Source organism: Phoenix dactylifera, chromosome 1, assembly GCF_051530095.1.
Source record: "Phoenix dactylifera cultivar Ajwa chromosome 1, Ajwa_hap1_PhDact_Kaust_v1.1, whole genome shotgun sequence".
NCBI classification, from domain to species: Eukaryota; Viridiplantae; Streptophyta; class Magnoliopsida; order Arecales; family Arecaceae; genus Phoenix; species Phoenix dactylifera.
In genome coordinates this window covers 76,195,893-76,207,159 of record NC_143190.1, presented here as the reverse complement: position 1 = coordinate 76,207,159, position 11,267 = coordinate 76,195,893, and positions in this window count along the sequence as shown.

The window sequence follows — 11,267 nt, the reverse complement described above, 5'->3', positions numbered from 1 at the left end:
GGACGAGACTTGAGTCCACAGTGTAGGGACACTGAAGTGATAGTGCAGGTGCTTGTTAGAGAACAAGGGTACTGAGCGTGACCAATACAAGAAGTCACTTGGATGTCTATCCACTCGTCAGTGACTTGCTTGATGTTGCAGTAGTGTGACTGGTCCTTTGACCTGCGGTGCTTCGGCTGCTCACAGTGGGGTTATTGTAGTTTGACTGCACACATACATGGTCCCTAGCCATATGGGTCCATGCAGTGTAGATTGGCTGCAGTAAGTTCACTGTAGGAGTAGGGTATGCACCTATATGGAATCTATCGACCTTGATAGATAAGGAGAGATCCTATGTGATTTATAAGACTGAGTTCGTAAGACCTCGGCCGGGGCAGTATACACAGTGGAGAAAGAGTTTCTCACTATCGAACTCAAGTCGAATAAATCTTGACATATGACAGACGATGGGGTTTGACGAGTTGTCCATGACCTCCGTCCTGTAGGGATCCACGATAGTAGGACTGTATCACATGTTAACTGCACCTAGAGGTTCATCATTCCATTCTGCTGGGTAGCCACTACATGCTGCTAGGTGTCACTGGTGGATGGTGGGACTCACAGGGATTATCTCGATGATCGATAAACTCTAATGAGTTGAGTTGGAATCGTTCCAACCCATTGAAAGGAGTTTTCAATGATATAGTGATAGAGATCACAATATATCTCACTACCAGTCAGAATAGAACCTATGGGGTCACACACACTAGAAGTATTGACCGATCCGATGGTTGAAATCGTGATTAGGAATCACAAGAAATCAATTTGATTGATAAGAAGTTGAAGAAGAAACAAAGGGAATTAATTAATTAGACTTAAACACAAATCCTACTTCGGGAGGGATTCCTAGAGTCCTAATTGGATTAGGGCTGGGAATCCTAGTTGGAGTAGGACTGGAATTCCTACTTGGAATAGGATTCCTACAATCCTAATGAGATTAGGAATTTTGAATTAAAATTGGATTCCTACTTGGAGTAGGATTCCTAGAAATCCTAATTGGATTAGGACTTCGGATTCAAATAGAGTCCTAATTGGATTAGGACTAAAATTAAATACATCCTAATTAGATTAGGATTCCTTAAGTCTAAATTAATTATTAATCTAATGAATCAACATGACTCCTAATTGGATTAGGATTGAAGAGTTCAATTGAGTCATGGTTCATTCAAATCCTAATTGGATTAGGACTAGCATAGATTGAACCCAATTTGGCTAATCCTAATTGGATTGGGATTAAACCATAAGAGAGGCACCCAATCCTCTTTGGAAGAGGATTAGGGCATCACAAGAAGGAGGGTTCACGCCCCTCCTCCTCTCCTTGTGTGCGGCATGAAGAGAAGGGCCGGCGCCCCCCTTCCCTCTTAGGCAATATGTCTAGGGCTCCTAGATTGTAGGAGCCCTAGAAAGAGAAGAGATCAGCCATCAAAAGAGTCTTTGCAAGGGAGCTAGCACCCCGGGAAGACAAGAAAGCTTTGATCGGTTCTCTACTTCGTGTGGATACCCGTAGAGGCCGGACGTTTGAACGGCTTCAAGCGAACCCTCTTCCTAAAACCACGAATTCAGATTCGCGGTGATCATCTACCCGCGCAAGGTGAAGATTTGATCTTCCTTGTAGTTTTAAAAGTTTTAATTCTTACCTAATTACGAAAGGTCTCGAAACAACGTTCATGCGATGAACGTCGAACTCGTGCATGCCGATTCCGCTGCCATCTGAAAAATTTTTGAAATATCAGCGGCATGGGCGGGTTCCCAACACTAAGAAGGTCCACTCGTAGTACTCATGGGAAGCCTCCTCAACGGTATGATGGGACTCTTAGTTATTTGCTGCTCACAGATAATGGCGAACCTGAATGCTTTACGGAAGCATTGGAGGTTGATACCAGGAAGGAGTGGGAGTTGGCCATGGATGATGAGATGAAGTCATTAGAGCAGAATCAAACATGGAATTTGGTGGATCTGCCCAAGGGGAAGAAAGCACTGTCAAACAAATGGGTTTACAGGCTGAAGAAAGAGCAGGATGGGAAGAAGCGGTACAAGGCCAGGCTGGTTGTAAAAGGATTTCAGCAGAGAGCAGGTATCGACTTCACAGAGATTTTTTGTCCTGTAGTCAAGATGAGTTCTATTCGAGCGGTGCTGAGCATGGTGGCAGTAGAGGATCTTCACTTAGAGCAGCTTGATGTGAAGACGGCCTTTCTCCACGGAGATCTCGATGAGGAGATATATATGCAGCAGCCGGAGGGATACATTGCAGCTGGCACGGGTGACTTAGTCTGCAAATTAAAGAAAAGCCTCTATGGTTTGAAACAGGCACCCAGACAATGGTATCTCAAGTTCGATAGTTACATGCTTGAGATAGGATACAGAAGATGTCAGGAGGATCACTGTTGCTACTTCCGGGACTTCGGTACATCTTACATTATCTTGCTATTGTATGTTGATGACATGTTAGTTGCAGGAGCTAGCATGCATGAGATTGCAAAATTGAAGCTGAAGCTATCAAGAAAATTTGCAATGAAGGATCTAGGAGCAGCGAAACAGATCCTTGGGATGCGGATCAGCAGAGATAGGTCTAAACATATCCTCAGACTATCTCAGGCGGAGTACATCAGCCGAGTACTCAGAAGATTCTGCATGGAGGGTGCCAAACCTGTTGGCACACCGCTGGGTGCCCACTTTAAGCTTTCAAAAGGGCAAAGTCCGAAGACGCGGGTGGAGGAGCTCAATATGTCAAAAATCCCGTATGCATCGGCAGTGGGGAGCTTGATGTACGCTATGGTGTGTACGAGACCAGACATTGCTCAAGCAGTGGGAGTTGTGAGTCGCTTTATGAGCTGCCCAGGCTTGGAGCATTAGCGCGCGGTCAAATGGATACTGAGGTATCTGAGAGGCACTGAGCACATGTCATTGTGCTATGGAGGTTCTGAGATCCGGTTACAGAGCTCTGTGGACTCAGACATGGCAGGGGACTTGGACGGCAGGAGGAGCACGACAGGGTACTTGGTCACCTTGGGCAGTGGAGCCGTCAGTTGGATTTCCAGGTTACAACCAGTTGTTGCATTGTCGACTACGGAGGCGGAGTATGTGGCAGCCACAGAGGCATGCAAGGAACTAATATGGCTTCAAGGCTTGATGAAGGAGCTTGGGAAGGAGCAGAAGGATTGCATGTTATATTCAGATAGTCAAAGTGCAATTCATCTGGCGAAGAATTCAGCTTTCCATTCAAGGACGAAGCATATTGACATACGGTACCACTTCGTGAGGTCAATACTCGAGCAGGGACTTGTCAAGTTGGAGAAAATTCATACAAGTCAGAATCCTGCAGATATGTTGACGAAGGTCGTCACGGTGGAGAAGCTGAGGAGTTGTTCAGCTTCTGCTGGTCTTCACGCTTGAAGACGTTGAGGAGGCATCGTACCAATTTCACTAGGATGATCCAGTTTCAGTGGGAGCACAGAGGAGAACCAAGTAACAAGAGGATATACCCAAGGTCTCCAAGTGGGAGATTGTTGGGGTATGTGGAGACCATTGGTGATGAAGAGAATTGAAGGAGAATAAATTCTGCATAGTTTTTGTCTGGTGGACTGTCGGAGTCGACTCGAGCTACAGTCGAGTCGACTCGGGAACAGTCGAGTCGACTCGAGGTCCGTCGAGTCGACCCGGGAGAAGAAAGGCCGAAAAACCATGTTTCCGTCTGCACTGTTAGAGTCGACTCGAGCTACAGTCGAGTCGACTCGAAGCATCATCGAGTCGACTCGAGCTACAGTCGAGTCGATCCGAGATCGTGCCAGTTATTCTGAGAGTTGTCCAGACGTGCCAGAGCCGACTCGAACTGTAGCCGAGTCGACTCGAGCTCGCGGGAAATCTTACGGATGAGTTTCTTTTTGGTGTTTTTGTTGGCGTTTCGATGGCTATGATCATCTGAAGGTCTTGAGACTATATATAGAACTCATGAGAGCCCTAGGGTAAGGTTTTTGCCGTATATTTGAGAGAGACTCTTGTTTGTGAGGCTAGGGTTCTAGAGAAGAAGAGGATTGGGATCCTACTTCTTGTGCAAAGGGAATTCTGTGTGAATCTCTTGTAGATCGATCGCATGTGATCGTTCGGGCGTGTGCTATCTCTGTAATCAAATCATCCTAATTGAGATTTGGAGCGGTGGAGGACGTAGGCTACTTGTAGCCGAACCTCGTTACATCTTTGTGTTTGCTTTGCTATTTTTCTTCCTTCTTCTTCCTTTGATCTTTGATAATCCGTTGCGGTGCTCAAGTGTTTTACCCTACTGATACCAGGGGTAATCTTTTGCCCTTCATAGCGGAAGCGAAGTGGTGATCCTTGAGTCCGGTGTCGAGGGAGCGAGAGAGTGCTTATCCGTTCGCTTCTCTCCTTGCTTGTCCGACGTCGGTGGCGGCGCCGGTGTGAGTGGGTTCCGGTGCGGGTCGCTGATAACATCGACTCCCAGGACTGTCGAGTCGACTCGAGTGGGCCAAGTTGAAAAATAGCTCCATGAATTCCATGGGATGAGCCGACTCCAAGAATGCCAAGTCAGCTCCAGTTTTTGGCGAGTCGACTTCGGGTTAAGTCGAGTCGACTCCCAGTTGAGGAGGTCACTTTAATTCAAATTCGGAACAGTTGCCGAGCCGACTCCAGAAAAGCATGAGTCGACTCCTGTTACAGCCGAGTTGACTCCAGATCGCGCGAGTCGACTCCGACCCCAACGGACACATTGTCAGGATGTGCAGAGTGTGCAGAACGGGCAGAAAAATGTGTTTAACGGCTAATTTCCATGGGGGATGGCTTAAATAGCCACAGAGGACTGTAGCAAGGCAGAGAAGTACCATTCCACTCAAAGAAATCAAGCATCCTTTCTCTGCAAACTGATTTCAACGGAAAAGAAGGAAGAGGGCCATTAACTCCATTCAACCGACTCTTCCCAGCATTAAAAGAAGTCTCCTCCTGCCTTCAAGTCTTCCAGATTTTCAAGAGGAGACCCAAAGTTCAAGAAGCCCTTCTCTTCTCCAACTCAAACGTGTTTGAGGGCTCTTAACTTTACTCTTATTAATATCGCTGTATATCTGCTTTTTAGAAGCTCTGTTTTTCTATTTGTCTTTGTTCTTTCCATCTTGTCCTTACTTGATTCAATCAGGGGATTGAATCAAGGGTATATAGGTTTGCTGGTGAGCCTAGGTTGAAACCAACGGTGTAAGGGTTCGATTGTGATCCCGGGAAAACAATCGGGGTGGTTCTAGTCGGTGGGCCTGGAAAAACCGACCGAGTTCGTTGTGACCTCGTAAAACAACAAGTTTGGTTGTGAGCTTGGAAAACAACCGGCTGTAATCCGAGGGGTTATAGTGAATTCCCAAGTGAGACTTGGGGAGTGGACGTAGGAGCAAGGGTTAGTTCCGAACCACTATAAAAACATTGTGTTTGTGATTGCTTGTGTCTCTCTCTCTTACTCTCATTTCACTCACAGCACATAGCAACTAATTAATCATCTTGCAACAGTATTAATTAGTCATCCACAAATGTTTTAATTGCAAAATTATTTTAAAACCCAATTCACCCCCTCTCTTGGGTTGTCTATCTGGGCAACAAGTGGTATCAGAGCCTAAACTCCTCTACCCTAAGAGTAATAGATCAAAATGACAACCCCATTTGGATCTTCCCACATTGAGGGTCAGTCCACCCAAAGACCCCCATTCTTTAATGGATCCGACTACTCATATTGGAAGGCTAGGATGAGAATATTTATCCAAGCCCAAGACTATGAGATGTGGACCATTATATTAAATGGACCATACATCCCATCCATCTATGTAGAGGGTGTCACTGTACCCAAACTTGAAAGTGACCCATGAGGGCACGAATCAAGTCAAAGAATCCAAAATAAATATATTGGTTCATAAGTATGAACTATTTAAGATGGATTCTAATGAAACAATCACTTGCATGTTCACTAGATTTACTGACATTGTCAATGGCCTAAAAAGCCTTGGCAAAAACTATACTAACAGTGATCTTGTCAGGAAGATTCTTCGCTGTCTTCCAAGGTCATGGGAAGCCAAAGTGACGGCAATCCAAGAAGCCAAGGACTTGAACAAGCTACCACTTGAGGAGCTTCTTGGATCCCTAATGACGCACGAGCTAACAATGAAGCAACACAGCGAAGAAGAGTCCTCCAATAAGAAAAAGGTAATAGCTCTCAAATCAACATCATCTAACAAAGACTTGTCTTGCAGTAGCAGCAGTGAAGAAGAAGATCATGAGAAAGATGATGATGAGGCTCTTCTCGTGCGTAAGTTCAGAAGATTCATCAACCGGAAGAAATCCTCACATCAAAGGAGAGGCCCCTCAAATTCCTATCACAAGGATAAAGGTAAGGAAAGGGAAAATGAGGGGATCGGTTGTTATGAGTGCAAGAAGCCGGGGCACTTCAGAGCTGAGTGTCCCTTGCTGAAAAAGGAGAGCAAGTACAAGAAGAAGAAAGTCCTCGTCTCCACCCTATCGGACTCCGACACTTCATCATCATCATCGGATGAAGAACAAGAAGAAAAGGCCAATCTATGTTTTATGGCCAACGACAATGAGGTAACATCCGCACCACATTTAGATTTTACTTTCGATGAATTATATGATGCTTTCAATGAATTAATGGATGAATACAAAACAATAAACGTTAAAAACAAAGAACTAAAAGTAACTAACCAAACTCATCTCCGTAAGTATGATTCATTAGTTAAGGATAAAGATGTTCTTATCAAAGAAAATGCAGAACTTAAAACAAGCAACCAAATCTTGATACAAAAGAATAATACCTTAACTAAAGAAAATGAAAGGCTGAACAAAGAAACATTAGAACCCAAAAATAATAAACATATAAATGAGAGTCTCACAAAAGAACTAAATGATCTAAAAACAGAAAAACAAAAATTGACACTAGAACTTGAAAAATACAAGCCCATTGTAGAAAAATTTACATATAGCTCAGAAAAATTAGAGATGATACTTAATAGTCAACGAGCTGTATTCAATAGAGCGGGTTTAGGGTATAAACCTAAAAATAAGCAAAAACTCCTTAGTAACTTCTTTGTTAAAGCAGGGAAAAGTAAAACTAAGAAAATAACCTGTTTTTGTTGTGGAACTTTAGGACATAAAGCAAATGTATGTGATTATAGGAAAGGAAAAACTAAAAGAAAAATTAAAAGAATTTGGGTTCCAAAAGGAACCAACACTACTAACCATGAAGGACCCAAGAAAACTTGGGTACCTAAAACTATATGATTTGCTTGTGTAGGAGTGTCTTGCAGCCAAAGTCGACAAAAATTGTTGGTACTTGGACAGTGGCTGCTCAAGACACATGACGGGTGACAAGGATCAATTCTTCACCCTTGAAGCTAAGAAGAGAGATGCTGTGACTTTTGGAGACAATAACCAAGGTCACATCATTGGTATAGGTAAAGTACAAATTACTCCTTCAACTTTTATTGATAATGTTCGATATGTTGATGGTCTTAAGCATAATCTACTAAGCATTAGTCAGTTGTGTGATAGAGGTTATGATGTTATGTTTAAACCATCACTATACATCATAACAAACCCAAATGACAATAGTTTAGTTTTTAAAGGAATAAGACGTGGAAATGTGTATGTTGTAGACCTTGAGGATCTTGCCAAACATAACCCATGTTTAGTTGTTAATGAAACTAAGAAAAATGATGCTAGTTGGTTATGGCACCGTAAGTTAGGTCATGCAAGCATGGACACCATATCAAAACTAGTTAAAAGAGATTCCGTGATAGGTTTGCCAAAACTAAAGTTTGAAAAGAATAAAATATGTGAAGCATGTCAATTTGGCAAACAATCAAGGAACTCCTTTAAATCTATAAATTGTGTCTCTACCTCTAGACCTCTAGAACTACTACACATGGACCTATTCGGACCAACTAGAACCACAAGTCTAGGTGGAAATAAATATGGTCTAGTTATCGTAGATGATTATTCTAGATACACTTGGGTCATGTTCTTAGGTCATAAGGATCAAGCATTTTCAATTTTCAAGAAATTTCATAAAGAAGTAACAAATGCTAGAGACACTTCAGTCATAGCTATTAGAAGTGACCATGGAACCGAATTTGAAAATCATTTATTTGATGAGTTTTGTAGTAAAAAGGGGATAACTCATAATTTTTCTGCACCTAGGACACCACAACAAAATGGAGTTGTGGAAAGAAAAAATAGAACTCTAGAGGAAATGGCTAGAACCATGTTATGTGAAAGTAATCTCCCTAAATACTTTTGGAGAGAAGCCATAAATACCTCATGTCATATATTAAATAGAGTTTTATTAAGACCCATTATAAAGAAAACACCTTATGAACTTTGGAAAAACAGAAAACCAAAAGTGAACTATTTTCATATCTTTGGATATAGGTGTTTTGTTCATAATAATGGAAAAGATAATCTAGGAAAATTTGACTCTAAATCGGATGAGGGTATATTCTTGGGGTACTCTACAACTAGTAAAGCCTATAGAGTCTTTAATAAAAGAACCCTAGTTATAGAAGAATCCATACATGTCGTTTTTGATGATTCTAGTGATATCTCTTCTAGTAAGAGAGTTAATCTTGATGATGATGCTGAAATTCTTGAAGAAAAGATAGATGAGATGACATTACAAGATGATAATCAAAAATTAATTGGAAATGCATCATCAAGCCAAGAGGCTATTATGGATCATGGGCTGACTAAGGCTTGGAGGTTTGCTCACGGGCATCCTAAGAAATTAATTCTAGATGATCCATCTCAACCTGTTAGGACTAGAGCATCTTTTAGGAACTTAAACAATCATCTAGCTTTCGTTTCACATTTTGAGCCCAAACACATAGAAGAAGCTGAAAAAGATGTAAATTGGATAAATGCAATGCAAGAAGAATTAAACCAATTTACTAGAAACAAGGTATGGAATCTAGTTGAAAGACCTCCTGAATATTCAATCATAGGTACCAAATGGATATATAAAAACAAACTTGATGAAAATGGAATTGTAATAAGGAATAAGGCTAGACTAGTAGCAAAGGGGTATAATCAAGAAGAAGGTATAGATTTTGATGAAACCTTTGCTCCTGTAGCTAGACTCGAGGCAATTAGATTATTATTAGCATTTGCATGTTCTAAGAATTTCAAGTTATTTCAAATGGATGTAAAAAGTGCATTTCTAAATGGGTATATTAATGAGGAGGTGTATGTAGAACAACCTCCTGGTTTTGAGAATCATCAATACCCTAATCACGTGTATAAACTTAACAAAGCACTTTATGGTTTGAAACAAGCACCTAGAGCATGGTATGAGAGGCTTAGCAAATTTCTATTAGAACATGAGTTTTCTAGGGAAAATGTAGATACAACATTGTTTCTAAAGAAGAAAAACAAAGATATGTTGTTAGTGCAGATTTATGTTGATGATATTATTTTCGGTGCTACTAACAATCGCCTCTGCGAAGAATTTGCTGACTTGATGCAGAGTGAATTTGAGATAAGCATGATGGGAGAGCTGAACTATTTTCTCGGGCTTCAAATCAAACAATCTGAAGAAGGCATCTTCATCAATCAAGCCAAATATATCAAGGAGATGCTTAAGAAGTTTGATGTGGAGGAAAACAAGTCAATCAGCACCCCCATGAGCTCATCATGCAAATTAGACCAAGATGAATCAGGTAAATCTGTAGATCAGAAGTTATATAGAGGTATGATAGGATCTTTATTGTATCTTACTGCAAGTAGACCTGATATCATGTTTAGTGTTTGCATGTGTGCTAGATTTCAGTCTAATCCTAAGGAATCTCATCTAATTGCAGTCAAGAGAATCTTTAAATACCTAATAGGAACAAAGAATATAGGGTTATGGTATTCTAAAGAATCTAGCCTGAACTTAATAGGATACACAGATTCAGACTTTGCTGGATGTAAACTTGATAGAAAAAGCACCAGCGGGTCATGTCAATTCCTAGGAGAAAACTTAATCCCATGGTTTAGCAAGAAACAAAATTCGGTTGCATTATCTACTGCTGAAGCTGAATATGTTGCAGCCGGGAGTTGTTGTGCTCAAATCATGTGGATCAAACAACAATTGGAAGATTACGACATTAAACAGGATAAAATTTCCATTAATTGTGATAATACAAGTGCCATTAATCTAACTAAAAATCCAATTCAGCATTCAAGAACTAAACATATTGAGATAAGACATCACTTCATAAGAGATCATGTAATGAATGGTGATGTGACACTTCAATTTGTTTGCACTGATGATCAATTAGCTGATATCTTCACAAAACCCTTGAGTGAAGAGAGATTTAGTGTACTTAGAAGAGGATTAGGAGTGATTGATCCATCCTAGTGATATTCTCTTCTAGTTCATTGATTTTGATGATTAGATTGTGGTTAATATAGAGTTTCTTTTCAATGATCATCAAATCAGACCATAACTTAGTGATTTTCCCTCATTCGGCACGAACATAGCATGATTTTTAGGTGCGTGCCAGAGTTCGAGACGACTCGAGTAAGTTTCAGAGTCGGCTCGTAAGGGAGAGTCGACTCGCATATTTACGGGAGTCGACTCGAGATCGATGGCAGCAGAGGGGGAGTCGACTCGCATACAGTCGGGAGTCGACTCGAGGTCAATAGGCGCATAAGGAGAGTCGACTCGTGCATATTTTGGAGTCGACTCGAGGTCGAGTCGACTCAAGACTTACAGGAGTCGACTCGCAGTCGGGATCCGACTTTTTTAACCCTAATTCAAGCGTTTACTCAACACTTCTATTCACCGCCGCCACTATTCACAAACCCTAGAGTCGTCTCCTACGTCGTCTCCGGCCGCCCTTAGGTTTTTTCCCGTCGACCTTCCTCCATCCATTAGCGTTTTACCCCATTCTAGGTCGACCATGCCTCGTAAAGCCGTTGTCCCAAGCCGGAAGAGGTCCCAACCCGCAACCGGTGCCGAGAGACGTTCCAAGGCTCGGAACGATCCCGTGAGGCCACAACCTCCGGTTTGTTCCCCGCCGAGGGAGGTTCCCTCGAGGCCGTGCGCCGGGAAGGCGGTCTCCACTGGGAGATACGTCGATTTTGACTATCTCTCCCGGGAGGGCTTTACCATAGGAGAGAGATTGCGGGCCCAGGGTTTAGAGTATTTTTGTTCCTTAGATCTCCCCACATACCCTGGCCTAGTTAGAGAGTTT